The following is a 24,719-nucleotide window of genomic DNA, read 5'->3' as shown; positions in this document are numbered from 1 at the left end:
ATGTGACCTCAAAATATAGCAAACATTAGAAAACATAATTTTTTTACATAGAACAGTCATAAGAGTGGGGCTTTTCAATAATCATTAGCATTTCCAAGAAGACCAAAATCCCCATCACTCGTGTCTATATCTGCTTGATTTTCTTCATCATCCTCATTTGTGACATGTATTACATTCTCTCTCTCAATTTCTTCATTGGCAATCAAAATATCTTCTTCAATAACTCTCTCATCGTCTCCATCCACTTCTTCAAATGTTTCTTGTAAATTAACATATTGCCCATTAGGCAATACATTGGAACCTTCCATGAATTTTTTTTTGGAAGGAGACTCTATTTGAATGACATATGACCAACCTGGGCTTTTGCAATCATCAATCAAGAAAGACTGGTTGATTTGAAGAAAGGAAACATACGGTTCATCTATCTCTGATAAAAATTTCCGTGTATGTGCACATACAAATCCATACTCATCAAATTGTACTGAAGATGGTTGGATCCACTCACATTTTAATAATATCAGGCTATTTTCACCAAAGTCAACTTGAATAATATCTTGAACGAATCCAACATAAAATTTCTTCTCAGTATCGTGAAAAAAATCAGCACTAACAACACAATCACAATTTATCTTCCCTTTGTCTTTTTCTTCAACTCTTAAATGGTTGCCATAGGCCCACATTCCACCAAAACGCATAGCCTATATATGTGGATATTGTGAGAGCTCACTTTCCTCTGTTGTTATATCTTCACCTTCTTCTTTTGCATCATTGATTGCATTAGCAATCCATTCTTCAAAGTTTGGAAAATAATTCCCTCTAATCAAAGTATTACATTTGCGCTTTTGAGGTCGATGTTGCATCCAAATTTCATGACCTCGTTCATATTTTCTACGTAGAATATGTAATAAAAATAGTAAGATAAATAACATAAATATGTAAATACAATTGAGAAAATAAATTATTGTTAATATTTTCTACCTACGCCTCTTATTGAATGAAGATGTTTTCTAAAGAACAAAGGCATGTATTGCACTTCTTTCCTGATATGATAACTTGAAGTGAAATCCATTGCCTTCTAATACTTCACCTGCAACTCTATCAAATTCATCATCATCCCATACACGTTGATTGACATTTTTAAAATTCTTCATATATTTTGTACAAAATCCCATGGCCTCTTGCATTGAATATCCCTCAGACATGCTGCCTTCTGGTTTTTCCCTAGTATGAATAATTTTTTTCAAAACCTTAATATATCATTCTATAGGATACATCCATCTCATTCTTACTAGGCCACAATACTCTAGTTCATATTCTAGATGTATCAAAAGATGCATAGAAATGTTAAAGATTGTTGGTGGAAATTCTTGTTCCAATAGACAAAGAACTTCAACAACCTCCTCCCTCAAACTATCAAAGTTTGAAGAATCTAATTTATGCAAACTCATTCTCTTTAGTATAAGCCCCAACCTTATAATTGCCAATCTTGGTCCCTTTGCCAGTCTTGATATATTTACCACAATAGGTAAAATATTTTCAATTATGACATGATAATCATGAGTCTTGAGGCCTCTGAAGCTATTAATGTCATTTTGACTTTTGATGCTTCCACTTACATATCTTATAAGAAAGTGAGTCTCAGACATTAACTGTAAGAATTCAACATGTTGTTCTCTTGTCCAGACATAAGGTGCATTGGGCTTTCTATATTTTTCATTATCATATTTCTCAACCCAAATATTTTGATGAATCTTTATTTTTCGAAAGTCTTCACATGATGAAATAGTATCAAGAGCACCAAAAAGAGTCACTATAATAACATAAGCTATATTTTTCTCAGTATGCATAAAGTCAACAGTGTGCCTAATAGATATATCCTTGAAGTATGGTAACTTGTACAATATGCACAATCATTTTACACCACTTTCATTACATGGATCATACCTACTGCCAATAATCCCATCATTCTCAATAAATGACTTTCTTTTTTGTCCATTCTCAATAATATAATCACCTATTATTGATAATGGTGCTTCACGATTCTCTTCTTGACCATTGAAACACATTTTTTGCTGATGGTATGGATGGTCCATTTTAAGGTAAGCACAATGTCCACAATAAATACACTTGCATAGACTTCTTGAGTGCCTCACAAAATCCTTAGAATTACAAGCTGGACATCCATGGTATCCATGAATAGAGAGACCAGATAATGTGCCATATGCTGGAAGGTCATGAATTGTAAATAATAAGGAAGCTCTTAAAGTGAATTTGATTGAGCGACCATCTGCTAAAGATTGAATTGTTTCAACTCCTTTCCACAATTCCATTAGCTCATCATATAGTGGCTCTAGATAAGCATCTATTGTTTTTGAAGTCACGCTTTTCTTTCTTGGTATAATCAATGTTAACATTAAGAAAAATTGTTTGGTTGCTAACCATGGAGGCAAGTTATAATTTATTAGAAACGCTGGCCAAGTTGACCATTTAGTACGTTGATCTGAAAATGGGTTCACCCCATCTAGAGCCAAACCCAACCTTATATTACGAGGATCTTGAGAAAAATTAGGCCACCTGTTATCAAATTCGATCCATGTCTTAGAATCGGGCACATGTCATTGTTTTTCATCAGTGCTCTTATTTTTATCATGCCATTGCATAAGTTTAGCAATGTCTCCGCACCTATATATTCTGAGTAATCATGGAATTATTGGGAAGTGTTGAAGAACCTTTCTAGGAACCATAGCTGATTTTAGCCATTGTCTATACCTGGCTTCATGACATCTTTGACACTCACTCTCATTTTCAAGAGTTTTGTGAAATAATACACAACCATTCACACATGTGTGGATGTTCTTGTACGCTAAGCCGAGCTTGCTGATTTGATTTTTACATTGACTTCATTTTGTTGGCAATTTAGATTCATTTGATAGTAATGAACTTAATAATGCCAATAACTGATCTACACTCTCATTTGTCCAACCATGCACCACTTGCAAGTTAAGAATTTGAAGGATTGTTGTCAGATGAATTAACTGGCAATTAGCATACACAAGCTTTAAAATATCCTCCATTGACTTAGCCCAATCATCATTTAGATCCTCTTTGAACATTCTAGCCACTTCAATCCCTTTGTCAAATATTTCATCTTCTTCATCTATGTTTGTTACCTCTTCATCTGTGTTTTGTGCCACTTTGTCTATGTTTGTTCATCTTCATCTCTCACTGGCTGCAAATCTATCATATCTTCATAGTAATTATCAGCCCAAGGGCTTATACCACTATGCCCATTCTTGATCATATGATTGTAAATCACATTTTTTTTTAAATCACCTTTCCACCAAGACATATTTTGCATGGACATGGATAATTGTCCATGTTCCCCTCATTGGCCATTCTTTCATCATATGCATGATATTGACCTATAGTCAACCTTTGATGCTGATCCATCTGTAATGTTATGAATTCAAGAGTTAATTTAGTTTCTGATTTAAAGAAAAGGTAGAAGAATCTCAAAATAAAGATGCAAAATTATTGTTGAAAGTACTTGATTTTAGAAGAGAGCATAATAAAAAGAAGACAAAATTATGATTTGTCCTCAAGATACATTTATTTGACATTAACCTAACCAGAATGAAATATGCATGTTTTGGATTTCAAATTACCTTTGAATTTTTCGTAGAGGGCCTCACTGAATTCAAATTCTTTACAACACACTCTGAATTCTTTTCCCACCTTTTCGAAAGTATCCAAGTCCTATCCAAAAAATATTTATCACCCATACAATTTCTTCAATACCTATCCTTGAGAATAACAAATGTTAATAACTATGATGAGGGTAAGAAGACCAAGCATTTAGAAGCAAATAATGTGTAATTTACAAGCACTAGAAACAAATTTATTATAATATTATCAAAACCAGTAACAAGATAGTCATAAAATGTGGTCAACTATATATATATATATATATATATATATATATATATATATATATATATATATATATATATATATATATATATATATATATGACTTCATTTCTTCCTCCTTGGTGGAAAGGAAGCCAAGAGTTGTATTGAAATTGTCAAGTTTGCAAAAAGTACAAAATTGCAAAAATTGACAAAACTGCCATGTTGCAACTTTGTGCAACTTTAGGAAATAGGTAGGATACTTGAAATATCAATTAGTTGTAACCTATGCTAAGTGAATAATGATCTTAAAAGAATATTTAAGCCTTTTCAAATGTTCATATGAAATTCTCAACCTTGAAATACACACTAAATATTTTGAAAATAGATTCCATGAACAGAAAAAAAGCATTTTCATACACATGCTGAAATTGGATGTTTCATTCAAGTGACCCATTCAACTATACGGTTATTCCAAAATTTAATAAAGATTTTATGAAATATTTCTATTTATACATATTGAAAGTATTTTAAAAAGCAAAAAAAAGCTAGCTAGAATGGTGAAATCTGTAGGGTATGCTAATGATGGGTAATACAAATAAGCTACTCATGCTACTGATGTAGTGCAGGAGCACCTAAGCCATTCCAGGGACACAAGGAAAAACAAAAGACTTCAAGCATGAAGATGACTCATTCATATCATGGTGGAATAAACTATGAAGTTCTAAAGCCTATTATGGCATCAAATATGCAAAAAGATGTAATTCCTAGAAGTCTAAAAAGGGCTAATTGAGCATATGGGTATAATAAGGATTAAAATAAGTTAGTTTTTTCTTTAGAAATTCTTGATAAGACTATTTAAGCCATTCGGCAAGGTTGGAACATTCAAAATGTTCTTATAATATCAAATTTGTAATGTTGTAAATTCAATTTTTTGAATTGCAATGGTTAGTTGGTTTTCAGAGGAAAAAGGGATTTATTAATGTTTTAACCTTTTAATGACTCTTATACCAATAAAATTTGGTTGGGAAGGTTGTAGGGAAGTTATATATAAGGTAAGGAACCCTTTTCTATGAACATGAAGTGAAGAGTACGGATTGCATTCTAAAGTTAATGAAGAAACCCTCTATTTTGGCAAATTTGATGAGTTTGATTCATTGTTCTTGCTGGTTTTGAAAGATAAATTGTTTTGTATGAAGGGAGAGTATTGATATATTATTCAAACTTCTATTGCATACCTTGATTGAGGATTCATACAAGTATTTTAACCTTTATTGCTGATTGTAATAAATTGTCCAAATTTAATAAGCAATTTTGATAAGTTTTGTGAAAAATGGCCATTGCATGATTGTAAACCATTAATACTCATGTAATGGCTCTATTTTGACATGTATTATAATATAATAACATTATAATATGCATTTTTGAGGGATAAGTGAAGATTATTGGTGATCACCAAACTAATTCTTTGTGTTTTTGTGTTAAAAGTGGTGGTAACTTATAGCAGCAACATATTGGCTTTAGGGGATATTTTTATGTTGGATTATGTCTACATATGTTGAAGACAAGGTGTTCCATCCAGCAGTTGCTAGGGAAAGTGTTGGGGAAGTGTAGATTGAAGAAGCCCTAGGTTTTGAGGGTTTTGAAGCACAATTTGGGGCTTTTTCACTTGCAGGGTTTATTGAGTCAAATTGATTGTGGATTCCTTTAATTCAGCTCATTTTATGAGATTCTAGAAGGTTTCAAACTTTTGGGATATGTTTATCATATACTTGCTTTGTAAAGTGACCTCTTTTGTGTGTTTGAAGACAAGACTATTGTGAAGAACAACCATATTGGTCCAAAAAAACCACCCTTAAGTTTTATATATATTATGTATCTCTAAAAAGGGTATCCAAATCTGGTTTTGATTTTCAAGTCCTTTGGAAAGCATTGGAGTTAAGGGTTAGAAACCGTTGCTGCTGTTATGATTTGAGCTTAAGGCCTAGAAAGGCTAGTTTTGTGTTTAGAGTGTTGGGTTTTGTTGAGATCCCTAAAACTAGTTGATTCATCTTATATTTGATGTTTTAAGACCATTAAATCACCTTGAAACATGACATAGGTCTTGGTTAGCCATCTTAGATATTGGAGGCTTTGTACTTCATTTCCTTACATTGGAATATTGTGAAATCTTGTGTATTCCTTATTCTTGTTGTTTAGACCTTTTTATCCACCACCATCCATTGCATTATCATGTCACTACTAAGTATGAATCTCTATATGGCTCTCAATCTGGCCCATTGTTTCTATAGGCACTAGACAAAGTGGTGGGTGAGATAAGGCAGGAGAGTTTTCTAGATAGGGGGGTAGTGGCCCTACAATTCTATGGGCGGATAGTGCTGATGGAGCAGAAAATTGATCCCCTTTCATATTCATCCCAACCTTGAAAGAATTTAACGTAGAATGTAGTGCATTTAATTATAAATCCAAACTGATGTCTGAAACTGCAATAAGGTAATACCAAAAAATGCTTTTAAAATAGCAATTTAAATCAAGTCATTAAAAAAAACATGATTCTATCAAAAACACCAATATGCTCATCACATCTAGAAAATGTAATAAATGGATTACTACATTGAACCCTGTAAAAGAGAAGATGTTACTAGAGGACAAATGTTTATTAAAAGTAGACTAAGCAAGGGGCATATTTTCAGATGCATCTTTTAGAGTTGCCATGCAGGTCTAGTCTAATCCATCAACATTTCTAAAATTAGAAATGAAATAATACTATTAGCATTCATAGGTTCCCAATGGAAAAAAATTTACACACAATAAATACGGCAAAGGAAATAACAATTAAGCAAGTACCAAACTGGAAGAAATGAACGGTACAAACAAAAATGCTTGTAACTTTTACCAAGAGAATAAAACCCAAAAAAATAAGTACACAAGGGAATGGCAATATAATATCTATGAGAAAGAATGCTCCTCAAGAAATGTAGCTATCAACAACCAAAATATTTAATCATCTATCATAACCAAAAAGGATCCGCACAGGGAATAAGAACTCAAATCATCTCCGAAAATAGTTTTTAACTCTGCATTATAAAGAATGATATTGTGATCACTAGTGGCTGGGTTGATAAAAACCCAGGAAACTAGTTTTTGAAGTAAAAGAATACTCTTTGTTTTCCTTGAATTCAAGATTTAAAGCCTCTTGGAAGAGGTATTTATTGCTATAGGAACTAGAATCAGGGCACAGGTGTCCAGCTGTCAACTTGTTCTAGTTAAGTATTTTGATGGTGCAAGCCGGTCCCTAATTAGCACAAAAGGAATCGATAAGTCTTAGACTGTGTTTGTCATGTGTCAAGGAAGACTGTAAAATGCTCTAGACAACTATGAAATAGGAATTGAACATACGAAGAAATAAACTAGTAGGCTAGGCCTAGAAGAATCTTCTTGTACCAATTCCAATGGGATCAACTGCACTAATAGCTTGTTTGTTTGTAGTAATTAACAACCTATTTGAAAAACATTATAAAAGTAGCTTGCAAATACCTTCACCTATAAAAGATATTGTTCAATATTTAAAATATGATTTATCACTATATAGTGTAGAGAGCATCAAATTAATAGGATGGGTAATTATCAACAATTGGATATAAGGAGACAACTCATGTCTTGGCCAACTTCAAATTGGACATGGTGGACCTCACTATTAACAAGGGCACTGAGAACCTCATTGGCACCTCCCCTATGACTGCCGCCTCCCCCTTGTATATACTTCTAAAGACACCTCCACCTCATCCCCTAGTAACCCCACCATTGAAGGCAAAAATATCCTTGAAGACCTCCCTAGTCCCCCACCTGTACAAGAGGTGACCACTAGGAAGCATACTACCAATTGTTAGAGTTGTGGTCAGCTTGAGGAAGATCTTAAGGGCCTTAGCAAGGATGTTGAAAAAATGAATGGCATGATCTCAGAGCTGGATGAGAGCTTTACCACTCTGGTGGAATTCTTCAAGGTGGTACATTTGGCAGCTACCACCCTTCATCTCCTGCAATAGAAGAAGGAGAAAGGACAAATGATGGAGATGAGGGTAGCTCCAAGCATCTTTAATTATTCCTTTTTGATAATTGGTTGCGGATGCTATTATCAAGTTCACTTTCCTTGGAGACTAAGGGGAAATAAGGGGTCACCTTTGGATCTTGTTTTTTTGTTATGTTATATTATGATGATCTCTTGGCCCTGCATGGCCTTTAAATTTTTTTTAAATATGTTTATTATGGTAAATACTAATATTGGTAGTTTTCTAACTTTCCATGGTTTGCTAAACATTAAGACTTTCCGGTTCTACTAGTATTTTATGTTTATTAGCTCTATTTGGCTGGGTATGATCTTTTGGTTGACATTTTTTATGTTGAAGAAGGGTATAGGCTAATATGCTGGTTCTTCCTACTATTAATCTACTAAAGAGGCTCTACCTCTCTTTGTGTTTCTTGGGCCAGTCACCCTATTTTTGGTAAAACTAGAGCTAAGATAATAAAAAATGCGTATAAGTCAGGATCATATCAATTAAATAAAAATAAGCTATAACCAAATTAGAACATATGATAATACAACAAAATGGTCGGTATATCCAAGAACTATTATAATTCACCAAAAGGATTAGCTTAATATACAACAAAAAGGTCAAATCTCTTATAACCAAAAGGAGGTTAAGATTTTTCAACATCCTTTAAAAAATAATTTTATACTAGAACATACAAAAATATAACCTAATCAATGATTCAATCATTAAATTTTCATTCGATCTTTTAATTCTCTAATTGCAGTGAGAGTTTTTGAATGAAACGATAAATAAGACCATTGTTGTATCTTTTCATTTAGTTTTATTAATATTTTAAAATAAAGAATACAAGAATGGAAGAGTTTGAATTTTTTTTTCCTACTGAACACTTCATTTTAAAGTTTTTTACACTACATGAATAATATCAGCATAGTAACATAATTCTAAAATATTGTGCAACTTGTTATGGAATGCCATGAAGAACTACGGGGTTTGGATCCTGGCTCTTACCTATGGATACTATTTTGGAGTAGAACTTATCATAGATAATGTGATTGCAAATATTTCTTCGATAGATTTGATTTAAATCTTCACACAACAGGCATAATTGCATCTACATTTGGGCTTACCAACTTAGTAACCCGTCCATTTGGGGGTGTACTATCTGACATTGTAGCTGTAGGTATTGCATGAGAGGAAGAATTTGGACTCTATGGACTATTCAGACCCTTGGTGGAGTTTTCTGTGTTTTGTTAGGAAAGGTAGATTCCCTAAGCCTCTCTAGTTCCTTTTGTATCTACAAGGTTTGTATTCTTTATTCCCATTGCCATTGCCAATGAATTGACTCATCGAGGTTAGATCTTTTTCACCAACATACAGTAAAACCACATAAACCCTAGGGTTTGCCTAGAGTTTTCATAAATAATGCAAGATATGAAAAACATGTGGCCAACTTTAATGGAGGATTCTTATAAGTTACATAAGTCATTTCAAGATCAAATTTATATGGTTTGTATAGTTCATAATGTTAGGTGCTCAACATCTAGAATATGCTGTAAGATTTTATTTCCTCAATGTTTTTGATAATTCTATGATCCATTATTCTCGTCTCTAATCTGTCTTTCTTTGTCTTGATGATGGATTGTAGAGTTTGATTTAAAATATTGAAGAAATAAACTCACACAGTTTATACCAAAAGTTAAACACACTACCATTTCAAGATATACAATTTGAGGCAAAAGACTTTTTGAAAAGGATCTATGTTTCAAATGTAAAGGAACTTGATTTCACCAAAAATAATGCTTTGTAATGTTAAACATCTTAATTTAAACTCTCTAGAATGCTTTTTAGTAAAACTGTACCTAGTTTGTACTTGGTCTGTCTCAATCTGCCCTTGTTTGACCTGGAGGAACTAGCCTACCAAGTATGTAACCTAGGTGGAACCCATTTGTAAACCAAGACTAGGGCCAAGGACTATTTCAAAATTAGCCTAGTTTGGAGGGCTAGGGGGAGAACTGGGTAACTTAAATTTGGATGAAGTATCCTAGAAACAAAATTCAAAATACTAGAGTGCAAGATTACTCAAGATGAATATTTGGTTTGGAGGGCTAGGGGAAGAACTAGGTAACTTAAATTTGGATGAAGTATCCTAGAAATAGAATTCAAAATACTGGAGTGCAAGATTACTCAAGATGTATATTTGTTACATAACTAAGAAGTTGCCTTCAACGTGAACACAAGGGTCAATAAAACTGCAACCTAAAAGCTCTAGCAAGATCAACTAGATCTTGCCAAAGGATTTAGTGAAACTTCTGAAGCATCTATAGATCTGTTAAAAACTATTTAAGGTCAAAAATCAATTGTAAAAAACCACAATCATGAAAACTGGAGGACCACCTCTATAAAGCTGATAGCTAATAGCCAGCAATAGGATGTTATCATACCATGTTGTGTGTAAAATGGAGTGTGACCATCATCAATATGTGGAATATATATGCAACAATTGACCTAAGGAACTATTCAATTTCATTAATGCATAGGCAAAAAGGTTGAATTGTATGACACTAGTATGTATACAAATCTGATGAAGGTTGTTTGAAGAAAAGAATTCATACTAGAGCCTTTTACAGTAGTAACTTAAAACAGAAGACATAAATCTCTTACAACATAATAATGATAACTATCTTTGTAAGTTATAACCCTAATCAGATGGAATACACAACATGCAGAGTTGAAACACTACAAGATACTTATTGATAATAATTAGAAATTCCATCAAAGCTGTAGGGACGTGAAATAGTCTTAGATGTGATCCAATATACTTACTTGCAATTTGCTGTAGCCATAAACCTCATTCGGGCATGATTATTTTGAAGCAATCCAGCGTTTGATTTAGAGGAATTTGGATTTCAATTTAAGGTTTGTACACAATGAAGTCCACACACATAGAGGAGGCAACATGCATGGTGGAAAGTTTTTTGGTGCTTGTTGTAGGAAATGACATTGTGGAGTTGCAAATTTTTGGCGGGAGAGGCTAGCAAGTAGTAGGGCAATTTTGGGTAAAGAAGATCATCTCCCACAAATGGAAAAATAATTATTTTTCAAGGTCTTATTTGTTAGTGGTTTTTTTAAAACATTTTATAGGTAATGTTTATTTAAATTTGAGTGTTTTTATATTATTATTATTATTATTATGTTAGTGGTGTTTTATGTTTTATAGGTAATGCTTAGTTAGATTTGAGTTTTATTATTATTATTATTATTACTATTATGTTAGTGGTGTTTTATGTTTTATAGGTAAAGTTTAGTTAGATATGAGTTTTATTATTATTATTATTATTATTTTAGTGGTGTTTTATGTTTTATAGGTAATGTTTAGTTAGATATGAGCTTTATTATTATTATTATTAATAAGGGAGGTATTTTGATTACTTCATTTTTACAAGTATTATTTAAAAGAAAGAGATTTTAGTGTTCTATTCTTTTTTTATATATTATAGATATGGGTTTATATGAAATACAATGCATGACATATTGGTTAATAAGTTTGAATAAAAAAACTACATAGTTGAATTTTAAAAAGAAATATCACAACAAAAAATAACATTTGGTTATCTGCAACAATCACAATGTTTTAGTTGTCACAAGACTTCCCTTGCAATTTTCTCTTTATTAGAAATAGATGCATGGAAGATTCAAGATTTCATATTTGGATGTCAATTAGGAATTCTCAATTCGCAAAATAAATCAAATAAACTAAACATCACATTTCTACAATATATATATATATATATATATATATATATATATATATATATATATATATATATATATATATATATATATATATATATATATATATATATATATATATATATATATATATATATAGTGGCACATCCACCTTTTCCTAAAAATAAATAAATTACTAGTATAGATATCTTAAATATATCTATCTAGAGAATTGTAGATAGCTATCCATTATAACGTAATCAAAATTTAATTTACCAAACAAACAAGCATTTATTTTTTGAGTAAAACATTATACAAAATGATAATGACAAAGGAAGACAATACTTAAACCACTTAAAATAAAAGATCATCTAGAAGTAACTAATATATAGTGACTCCTTTCATAATTTCCAAATGATGTTACATCTTCTAAAATGGTGAATAAAATATCTCAAGCCATTCTGCAAAGTGTGATGTATCCTGGTAGATTCAAAGTGAAACCACAATGAGTATCAGAAAGAAAGAGAAGATCCAAGGGCCATGAATGAATTATGGAAAATAAAATCAACCTAATCCATTGATAGATAAACCATAGAAAAATTGAAGAGAGGAAGTAAATTAAATGACTAATTATCTAATCACTTGTTTAGTCATGTATTTGTTAGTTTATTTAGTAGTTTGTGCTTAGGTGACTAATTGTATAGCCACTTATTTAGTCGTATATTTAATAGTCTATTTAGTCATTCTATTTAATTGATCTTGTAATTTTACTTGTTGATCAAATTAGTCACATATTTAGTCACCCATAGCTATAAATTGCAACAAAATAGTAGAATGTGATTAGTTTTAGTCACATGACTAAAGGTTTTAGTGGTGTGACTATAAGTTTTAGTCACCTAGTCACATATTTGCTAAAATGTACTAGTGTTTTATGTGGCAGATTTGAAGTTAGTTTCTTTTGCTTTTATGTTTCAGAATAACTATTGATCTTCTATTTATAGGGATTAGACCAACAGTGTTAAAAAGTTAGAAGAAAGTTTATGACAAGAAACTGTTGACTCTTACACAGAGTTGTTTTTATAGTTTCATGTATTTTTCTCATGTAATAAATTTCTGGAACATAATGAAATAGCTTTTGGTTTACATTCTGTGTTAGTAGATTAGTAGAAGCCAACCAAGGGGACCCACTTGGGAGGTGGATTAGGTTAGAGTAGTATAGATTTGTTTTCAAGAATATTTAGTATTGCAAGTAGAAGTTATAAGTTCCTTCCTGTAGCATCATACTTTGTGAGTGCTCATGCAACATTTGTAAGAACAATTATAGTAGATGAACTGAGTTGGAATATATCTTAGTATTTAATTGCATTTCTAGTATTCATTTCAGTAAAGAGTTAAGTTTGTTAGTTTCCTACAACACTAGTGTAGGTTCTTTCCTTACATTTTACTTTACTACAACATAAGAATAATGACTCATTAAGAAACCTAGTGGACATACTGTGCTGACCATTTCAAGTATACGTCCTTGGGTTGACAAAATTAAATGCACCTCATGGTGGGGATGCTCCTTATATTGAATACACTATTCCTAAGTATGGCCTTTGGCATGATTATTACACACCTCTTGTGAGGTAGACCATTTTTGGTGCTGTTGCTAGGGATGGTGTCAAGCTAGGAGCATTCTTGAGTCAGAGTTCTTAGTTAAGTTTTTTTAGAAATTTGCAGTCTTAAAGCTTTCTTCACTAGTGTGAATAATTCAATTGCATGCATCGAAAAAGTCGATGAGATGAATATGGCATATTTCTTTCATAGGAGTCTGTTAATTTGAATGAAGAAATTGAAGAAGAAGAAGTTGAGTTGCCTTTTGAAGATACAAGCCTTTTTTTTCCTACAAAATCATCCTCAAGAGCAAAACTTATAGATATGAGTGGTCTTCAACCTTTTGCTGAAACTTTGGCCAGTTTCCTTGATAATACTACTCTAAATCCACTAGTTGTTAATAATCCAGTACCCAATGTTCCTTTTCAATAGTAATTTCATAATCTAATACCTCCAGTAATGGCACAACCTACTTTTCCATTTCTTTTCCCAAGCCTCATAAATACTAATAATCTCAAGAATATACCCACAACTGCTCTTCCAAAGTTCTATGGCCTTGCAACTGAAGACCCTGATACTTTCTTATTTGAATTTGATGAACTCTATCATAGTTTTGACTACAACACTGATGCCCATAAGCTCAAATTATTTCCAACAACATTGAAAGAGTTAGCTTTACAATGGTTCATGGGCTTAAGAGCCAATGTAGTAGGAACTTGGGATGAAATGCAAACTCTATTTTTGGATAAATATAAAGAGCATTGCAAAGTATCTGGTTCAAGAGGAGATGATATTTTTAGGATATCACAAAAGGAGGAAGAAATATTGGAAGACTATGTCTCACATTTCTTGTATACCCTGCAGAAGAACCCTCAGCATGTGTTGTCTGAGGATTCTCAAAAGTTAGTCTTTTTAAGAGGTGTGAATGATGATTTTCTAGAAGTACTAGACCTGATGGTTGGTGGTGATGTATATCAATCTTCCTGGGATGACCTCAAGAAAATCTATCAAAGCTATTCAAGGTTAACTATGAAGAAAGGTTGAGGACCTCATTCGACAGTCACTAAAGGAATTAGTTAGGGTATTTCAAAGCTCAAGATATGTAACCTATTGTCAGATTTCAAGTAGGACATCATAAATGATGTTACTACACATCTCAACATAATGAATGCAAAGAAGAAGCATGTAGAAGCTGAATTAAAACTAGCTAAATATTACCCTCATTGCTGAAAGCAAAAGAAGGATTGCCAATGCAAACTGGTTGCCAGCATGGAGAACCAACATCTTTCAACTGAGTATATCAAGATAGATGGAGATGATGAGCAAGTATTCTTTGTTGCTCAATGCCAGCCATGGGCCCAACATTAAGGTATGCCTCAGGACCCTTTGCAAAATTCAAATTTATATGGTAAACAATGGAAAGACTATAATCCCCAAGCCCCCCCACAATATAATTAACCTAATTGGAGTAATGCTTGGAAAAATAATCTGCAACAACCTCAATGGCCTTAGAACTCCCAACCATTCTATCCCAACCAATAGAATAACCAATGGCAAAACCAGAGGAACCAATGGAAACCATTCTAGGGGAATTGACAATCTACAAACCAATGGAGAGAACCTCAATAGTGGACTAACCAAAATACTAGTAATCCAAAATTACCACCCCCAGCTCAACTACCTACACTAATGCCACCACCTGTGAATCTTGGACCTCAAAATTAGACATAGTTACCTATACAGCCTCAGCCAAACACAAATAACCAATAGCCGCAACAACCCATGTGTATTGTTGATGCTCAGCAATATCCTGCTTATGCTCTGAATGTTGCAAATATACATTTGAGATTTGGTACAACTTTACTAGTTCCTAAACCACCTCTTATAATTGAAATACCAGATACTACTGCAACATCAGAACCTCTAGTCTCTAAAGAGGTTGACCCAACCAATGTCACTATCTCAACCCAGGCTCAGTCAGCGATGGAACCTCCTCTTCTAGAGAAGCTTGTACAAAGTAAACATGTACAAATAGAGGAACAATCTTTTGATATTGTTGATCAATTGAAGAACATGCATGTCCAAATATCCCTATTCCAATCTATTAAATATGTTCCTATCTATGGAAAAGCCATTAGAGAAGCTTGCCTAAAGAAGACTAAGAGGAAGAAAAAGGACCCAACTATAGTCCATGTTGTGGGACAATTGGCTGATATTATGTTAGAAAAATTGGTCACTCCAAAATACTCTAATCTAGGTAGTCCAGTTGTGAATGTGAGTATAAATGGCTAGTCTATTAAAAATGCTTTAATAGATCTTGGTGCTACTATAAATATCATGACCAAGGATACTATGAAGAAATTAAAAATAGAAGGATTAAGGGCTACTCTAACAATTGTGCAACTTGCAGATAGTTCTATTGTCACTCCTAATGAGATGATAGAAAACATAGTTGTAACCTTTGACTTTCTAGAGTATCCTACAGATTTCATGATTTTGTCTCCCAAAGTTAATTTATATGTTTATCCTATCATCCTAAGATGACTATGGTTAGCTATAGCTGATGCAAATATAAGTCGTAGATCAAAAAATATGACCATATCAAATGACCAAGCAACAAAGAAATTTGATTTGTATCCTCCAACACAACCATTACTAGATCTAAGCACATTTGTTTGGCCAAATTTAAGGGATGATGAAGAAGAATTAAAAAATATAGCATAGCTTATGATGTTACATAGAAAATCTTTTCTAAAGCTGTAGGAAGAGGATTCAATACTTCAGAGTATTCTTACTAACAATTGTGTTGTAGAAAAAGATGTATATAAAAGTTTCGTGTTAAAATTAACCACATATGAGGAATGTGATGAGAATTGTATTTTTCTCAAAGAACCAGACATTCTTCATCAACATTTACCATTTGAATTAGATAAAAGACCAAATTTTGAAGTTGCTATGATAGAGTCTACCACTACTATCGAGCTTTCCAAAGGTCATAATCTTTATGTTAACCCCAAATTATCATCTACACAAATGGAACAGTTAAAAAAGCTACTTAAAAAGCATGAAAAGGATTTTGCATGGGACTATGGTGATATGAAAGGGTTGAGTCCTAAATTATGCACTCATAGAATATACATTAATGAAGGGTGTCTACTACTCTGTCAACCCCAAAGAAGGATAAATCCAAGCATTAGAGAAATAGTTCAAACTGAATTGCAAAATTTGCATGATGCTAGTTTTATTTATCCTTTATCTGATAGTATATGGGTGTCACCCTTGGTCATAGTGCCCAAAAAGGGAGAGAAATGACAGATTTTTGTAGATTACAAAGAATTGAACAAGGCCACCAAAAAGGATCACTTTCCTTTACCATTCATAAATCAAGTTCTAGACACTCTAGCTGTAAAGAAGTATTTCTCTTTTATAGATGGGTATAGTGGTTATAATCAAATCAATATTGCTCCTAAAAACCAAGATAAAACCACATTTACATTCCCATGGGGTAATTTTGCATACTCTATTTTGCAATTTGGTCTATGTAATGCTCCTACAACATTTCAACAAACTTTTGTTACCATCTTTGCTGATATATCACATGATTGTATGGAAATATATATGGATGACTTCACAACATTTGGAGTCACCTTTGAGGAAGCAATGATGAATCTTGAAAAAGTTTTGATAAGGTGTCAAGAACATAATCTGGCACCTAATAGTAAAAAATGTATCATGCTCATGCAAGAAGGTGTGGTACTTGGTCATTTCATATCAGCTACAGGAATACAAGTGGATCTAGATAAGATAGAGGTAATTCAAACATTGCCCATACCCACAATACTGAAAGATGTAAGATATTTTCTAGGTCATGTTGGATATTATAGACATTCCATAAAAGACTTCAGCAAAATAGCTAGTCCCTTGTATACATTACTGACTAAAGAAGTTGAATTCATTTGGACATTAGAATGCAATGAAGCCTTCCTACATCTTAAGAAACTTCTCACTACAGCCCCAATTTTACAAGGCCTTGATTGGACTTTTCCTTTTCACATATATACAGATGCTTCTGACTATGCCATAGGTGCAGTTCTAGGACAACAATCTCAACATCTTGAAAATGCAATATATTATATTAGCAAGAGCCTTCATGGATTAGAATTAAACTACAGAGTGACTAAAAAAGAACTATTAGTAGTAGTTTATGCTCTGAACAAATTCTAGCATTACATAACTAGCTATCCCATATTTGTTCATACTAATCATGCAACAATTAAATATCTCATGAAAAAACCTACTATAATAGGCCAGTTAGCAAGATGGTTACTATTGTTGCAAGAATTTGACATCACCATCATTGATAAGCCTAGAAGAGCCAATGTGGTAGTTGATTATTTATCAAGAATCCACCATGATGAGAATGACACTTCTCTAGTAGATGATGCATTTCTAGATGAGCATTTATTTCATATTACTATTCAAACTCCATGGTATGCAAATATTGCTAACTACATTGAAACTAATAAAATGTCAGAACATTTCTCTTACAAGGAAAAGAAGTTGCTTGTAGAAAAAAGTTTCCATTTCTCTTGGATTGGTAATATCTTATTTTACACTAGACCTGATCAAGTTATGAGAAGGTGTGTGAGAGAGGATGAGACATATGACATTCTACATACATGTCATAATGAACCATGTGGAGGGCACTTTGCAGCAAAAAGAATAGCCTTGAAAATTTTAACAACTGGTTACTATTGGCTTACGCTTCATAATGATGCAACCCACTATACATGGAAGTGTGACAAGTGTCAAAGGATGAGAAGACCAACAAGAACAAATGAAATTCCTCTCAATCCACAACTGGCATTAACACCATTTGACTAATGGGGTATGGACTACATTGGTCCAATTAATCCTCCATAGAATGGAAAATCATATATCCTTGTGTGCACTGACTACTTGAAAAAATGGGTTGAAGTCAAAGCCATGAAGCATGCTCGTGATTACAAAGTTGCTGAATTTATGTATGAAGAAATCTTTACTCACTATGGTGTACCCAAAGAACTAGTCATTGACCAAGGTGCTTAATTTACTTCTAATCTGATCACAGAACTGATGAAACAATATAATATCAGGCACCAGAAATCAAGCCTCTATCACCCTCAAACTAATGGACAAGTAGAAGTCACAAATTGGGAGATAGAGGCTATCTTAACAAAAATAGCTCATTTGCATCTTAGGGATTGGAATAGAAGATTACCAAAAGCTGTTTGGGCCTACAGAACAACATGGAAGACTACTATAGGGTTAACACCATTTGAGCTCCTATATGGGAAGATAGCAATGCTCCCCATTGAATTTGAACCTAAAATTATAAGAATTGCACTGGAGCTAAACATTGTAACTTCCTGTAGCATAGAGAGAATGTCTTCTACATCTTAATTCTTTGGATGAAATGCATGAGGCTGCTTTGAAATGCACTAAAATTATAAAGAAGCAAAGAAAACAATGGCATGACTCCCACATTAGCAACAATTTTTTTTAAGTTGGTGACTGGGCATTGCTATATGATTCCAAATTTAAAGATATGCCAGGCAAGCTATAGACAAGATGGTTGGGTCCATATGAAATTAACGATGTCTTTGCAAATGGAGCCATCCAATTAACTATAATTGATGTAGTGCCTTTTAAGTTATTAGTCAATGGACATAGACTCAAGTTATATAAATGACCCCAAACAAAAGAGGACTTCTTGCAGTAGTTTCAATGGCCAAATTCAAATACACACCGGGTAACTTTTCCTACAGTAGAAGGTGCTGACCTCCTACCCACAACTCGTCAATATTAATTTCTTCATGCATGCTCATAGTAAAATATTTATGTCCATATGAAGTTCCAAATTTCTCCATTCATTTTCTAATTTCTTCTTTTTCAACTCATCTCACTTCTTTACCTACCACCCACCCACCTTCCATGTCATCATTTTATAATGCTTTCAATAAATACCACAAGTTTGCTGACGTATGCTGTCACTATTGATGTTATTTTTGCCACTTTTTAGTACATGCAACAATCAAATCATAGGTATAAGCTTTTTAAATCTTAATTCAATTATAGTACATCAATTTCATTGGTTATATATAATACTACAATATTTTATATTATGGTAGCGTTATGCCAGTTCCATACCAAGTACTAAGTTTGACAAGTGTGGACACTTGTCCATATTTCGTAGGGGGTAGGGAAGGTTACTAAAACCAATGGCATTCCTATTTATTCATAAAGATTTTTTTTTCCCCAAATTTTTATACTTCCTTTATGAAACTCAATTGCTATAAGTACGCAAGTGTCTAGGTGTCGTACCCCTTATTCATGAATGATTCCTTATTGTCAGGCTGTGATGTGACTTATATTTAATTTTAAAGTGATCCAAATTCCATTTTTAGATGATTTTCACATATCCATGATAAACCAAATTATTACTGCTCATAATGAATTGTTATGACATTAATCAACTAAAAAATAAAATATGAAAATGGGGTTGTAAAGCAATAACAAAAGAAAGCCTAAATTCATAGAAGGGAAATAGTGCAAGCAGAGAAGAGAGTGAAATTGTCAAGTAGAATGGGTGGACAATTGTAGCAATGAGAACTAGTGGAGCATACTATTTTACTCTTAGATGTAGAGGCAGTGAGGAGATTTAATGCATGTGGATGGTTAGTGTATTTCCTACATTTAACTGCATTTGATGAAGAAGCAACCATAGAATTTATAAGAACATTTAATAAGGGAGAAGATATTGTATGGGGTTTAATAGTTGTTGCTATAGAAGAGCGAATATCAGAAGTAACTGGGTTACCAACAATAGGAGAACATTATCCTAATACACATGATGCAAGGTTAGCCAGGGCTCAGTTTGTCATACCAGCTGATCCTCAATTGGATATCACCAAGAAAGGTTGCAAAAGGATGTCTCTTCTGCCTCCATACAATGAGATGGCTATGCAAATTAACAAGTACCTCACCTATGAAGAAATAATTTTCATATTTACATGCACATCATTTTAAATTTATTAGCTATATAAGGCACAATTATCCAATAAATATTCCCAATTCCTTGTATAACATGTTATGCATTAGTGTTGAAGAAATCCAAAAGGGGAAGGACAATTTTGTCATCCATCATGCCCTAATTAAATTACTCATAGAAAGAGCACTTAGGGATGCCTCTCATATTTCATGGGTAAAATTTTTCCAAGCCAAAACCCTACAACCCTAGGTTGTCCTTAATGAACAACCTAGTGAAGAGAATGTAGTTCCCACTAATGAACCTACTGAGTGAAGAACTCAAGATGTTGAAGTTGGAAATGTGCAAGAAAATGTGTCTTTACTTGTTCAAGAGACTCAAAAACCTACCTTTGCCTGAACAAATAGAAAATGGAAATTACAAGAGGAGACCTCAGCTCTAATAGTAGAAAAGCCAAACCCTACAGTTGCAAAGAAAAAGAAAACTAAGATGGATCCTACAACAGTTACTCCTGCAGCAGAGACACTGAAAGGAAGAAGTAGGAAGAAGGCTGTGATACCAAAGGAGACCCCTATGAGAAGAAGTCCTAGAATAAGGAGAGAAATTTCTTAAAGTGAAAATAGAAGTTAAGGCTACTTCATCCAAACCATCCACTAAAGAATATCTAGTACAAATTGTTCATGATAATTCTCCTTCTCACCCTGAAACTGCAAACATTCCTAAAAACCCTAATGAGGAATGTAAGGTTAAAGTAAATGAAAATCAAAATGATCCCCCAATAGGCCAACAAATAGTTCCCATAATGAATGAGTTAGTTTATTCAAACACTAGCCTAGTTCCCTATAAACAAACATGGCTTATAGATTTTGTAAAGCAGCTATGGAAGGAATAGAGGAAGAGGAAAAATAACTATGAAGAGGACATTGGTTCCTGTTGGTGTTTGAAAACGTTACCCATTTCCAATTATCCCCATGAGAATATGACACATCTAGGGGCAGCTACCTCCCATTATCAAAATATCATTTCAGACACAGGGCCAACTATAAGGCATGACCCTTCTTCTTCTTCAGGCTCTGCAAAACCTAGGCGGGTGAACCTATAGATTCCTTATATGGTACCAGTTATCAAAGCATACACTGAATCTATTAAGAAGAAGATAAAACCCTTATTTCTCTTGATAACTCATGAAATAACATCAATCTACAGTAGCTAGATGCAAAACAATGAAATTCATAAGCTGAGTGAGGGCATTCTATTATAGCTCTTCAACATGAAAGGGAAAAGCATTTGATTAATGATGTTGAGTTTCAACAAATCCTCAAACATGCAGCAATATAACAGGTGATCTTAAAACTGATCAGTGCCTAATCCATTGGGCAATTCCATGAATTCAAAACATACATCTGTGACATCAAGATGTATCTCATACACCCAAACATCAGATCTATCCAACCACCTTGTGATTCAGATATCAATGTTCATTCAGGTCTCATTCTCACAAAACATCCTTCTCAAATAACCAGTAACCTTGTTTAAACATATAGAGAATTTACTTGGCCCTTTGGTCCAACAGCAAAATACATCAAACATACAACCTAAAAGGGATGCAAATGGGTCTCAAATCTTTGTTCCAAAACCACATAAGACTTACAGATTACTGAGACAGGAGACAAGAACCAGAACAAAACTAGTGAAATTGTTGCTCATATGTATTCATTTCCTTGAAACTATACATTTAGATGCATAAAATTAAAACATGAAACAACCTAATATCTCAGAACTATCTGTATTATCTTTACAACTGCTGTTAACATGAGAGTTCTACTGAAGAAAATGGTGTCACAGTCATGGAGACATGTCAAAATACTGGAACCAATGGTCTCACAGTGCAAAAACTGGAATCCTTAATGGTATCACAGCAATGAACTTCTTCTTCCCAGAAACTGGAACCAAAAATTGGAACCCTTCAAATGGAAGAAAGAAAGAATAATATAGGATGAAGATGAAATCTCGGATTGAACCTGCGACTGCCATCTGTCGACTTAGAAATCCATCTCCTGCAACTGTAAAGACTCTCTCTAACCTCTTTCTTCCATCTGATTTGATTTTCTTGTTTCATCATTACATTGCAACTGATTTGCAAAATATCCCCAGCTGAATGATGAAATCCCTGATTTGCTAAAAATTTGATTTGCATCAAAATGCTGATAAAACTTGCTTTAACTGACTCAGAGATGCCCCCAACTGAATTCTCCTTGTATTTTACGTATTTTCAAGCTATTAACTTGCCAAAAATCATAACTGAACTTCCTGGTCTGAAAACAGTTGCAATTCAGTACCTGATAGAAAACCTCCTGTAACTTGAACTAGCTACTACCTGTGCAAAAATTGACTTCAAAATTGGATAGTTCGTCTTCTCCCAATTTCGACGATATATAACATCACCTATTTTGCTTATCAAAAACCCAATGAAAATCATTTTAAAAATGACCCGTCTGGTATAAAAAACATGGTCTTCACATTTGATTTTTTTAAATTTATTTCAAAAATTTAAAAAATCTAATGTCCAAACTTTATAATAGAAGCCCTTTGAATTTTAAATTTTTGGACGTGGAAATCATTTTTGGAGAAAAAATTTAAAATCATTATTTTATATTTTCCAAAATTTCTCCCTCATCTCTGGGCCCACTAGGTGCCACCTGGACTGCCACATGGTGGCCCCTGATTGGCCAACCTATGCCACATCACCCGCTTATGAAGCACACCTCGTCACATGCCTTGTCATCACTGAGCGGGTCCCGTTGCCACGTGGCACAAGCCCGCATTCCCGCATTACTTATCTTCGTACATCATATTGCGGGGATGCGCATGCCGTCGATTTCTACCACGTGGCGTCATCTCGTGCAATCTCTGCCAAATCAACGCGATTGTTAATTCATTTAAAATATTGTCTACGTCACTTGAGGCTATCTTCCACATTCAGGTTCGATACGGGGGCCCCATGCCTGATCGCCTTCTCAAAAGGCCGGTCCCTTAAGACAACTTAATGGGCGCTTGAGATGGTATTTAAAGAATTTATGTTAATATTACCCGGTCAATGTGGGATTTTGCATTTTTCCTCTCCTTAACTGCCACTAACTGGCGTGTCTTCTTCATTGGTTGTCTGTATGTTTCCTTTCAAGTTTCCTACATGGGATGCTATTTGCAAGGCAGCTCCCTTCTGAAATGCATGGACGCTTCACTCCTCAGGTGAATCAAAAAATTCATCCTGGCAATTTGGGGACGGACTACTTCAGTAACCAATTCACCATCAAATTTCTTCAGTATGTTGAAAAGAGGAACCCGAGGAATGATATTCTTCTCCATTGCATCTTTAAATAGAGGAGGAGGAGGCAAATCAAGTCCAAGCATAAGGAAAGGCATTCTACAGACTTCTCTGACCACATTTTCTGGACCTGCTTTATCCTCAATACCAGTTGCTTTATGTTGTTGCTCCATGCCTTCTTTCTTCTCATTCCCTTTCTTGTTTTGAATCTCTTTCACTACCTGTAGCTCACCTTGAAAACACTTGTAAATAATGCTGCTCTTAGATTTCTTTGTCCCTTCGAGGTCCGAGTGAAGGGTACTTAAAAGCCAAGACATGAACTCCACAGGATCTGACTGCACACCAATGCAAAATCGCTTCTTACTGGCTACCATAACTGCCTAAAAAAATTCATGGGGACTCACCTGTCCCTTGAAATTATGAGCATGCCATATTTTCCTTGTCAATTCTCCAAATAGATGAACAAGAGGGGACTTGCAGTTTTGATAATTTTCAGGAATAAGAAAAAAGTTTCTTAGAGGAGTAATCCGCATTAGTGATTGAATGGTTACATTGACAAAATCAGTTTCCATGATGTTGTTGAGACCTACCATGCTAGGTAAATAATCAAATCCATCAAGTGCCCTAGACCATTGCTTAATAGTATCAAGTTGCTCAACCTAGTCCCTTGAGAACCTTGGGTTCAAGACATGTCGAATATCATCCAGTGAAGGATCATTAACTTCATATCCAAATTGATCATAGAATCATCACTAAAAACTTAATGCAATTATTTCCACCCCACCGTGAAATCACTGTCAAGAGGCCTGTTGCCTACCTTAAAAAATTGATTCAAACATCTGATAGAGACCCAGAACTCTAGATATATCATTTCTCTGACATGTTCAGCAGGTCTGCAAGATCTCGTTGCATGACGACATTGGGGTCAAAAGATATCGACCTTTGAAGTTGCCTCCTTAAAATTACCTACAGAGAAACACGTTAGAAAGCAATAAATTGGGTTTGGAATTGACCTTGAAAACTGGGCAAATTAGCACATGGGAAAACAAAAATTGGGACACTCATTCTTTGTCATGAGGACA

The 24,719-nt window shown here is 33.8% G+C and overlaps 1 pseudogene; it reads right to left on the bottom strand.

Moving 5' to 3' along the window:
• Positions 1–23,510: 23,510 nt before the first annotated feature.
• On the bottom strand, positions 23,511–24,371 carry LOC149569130 (uncharacterized; annotated as a pseudogene).
• Positions 24,372–24,719: the final 348 nt, after the last annotated feature.

Source organism: Cupressus sempervirens, chromosome 3 (genome assembly GCF_028749045.1).
Source record: "Cupressus sempervirens isolate cs-2001-9-10 chromosome 3, ASM2874904v1, whole genome shotgun sequence".
NCBI classification, from domain to species: Eukaryota; Viridiplantae; Streptophyta; class Pinopsida; order Cupressales; family Cupressaceae; genus Cupressus; species Cupressus sempervirens.
This window is presented reverse-complemented; position numbering and strand designations above follow the sequence as displayed.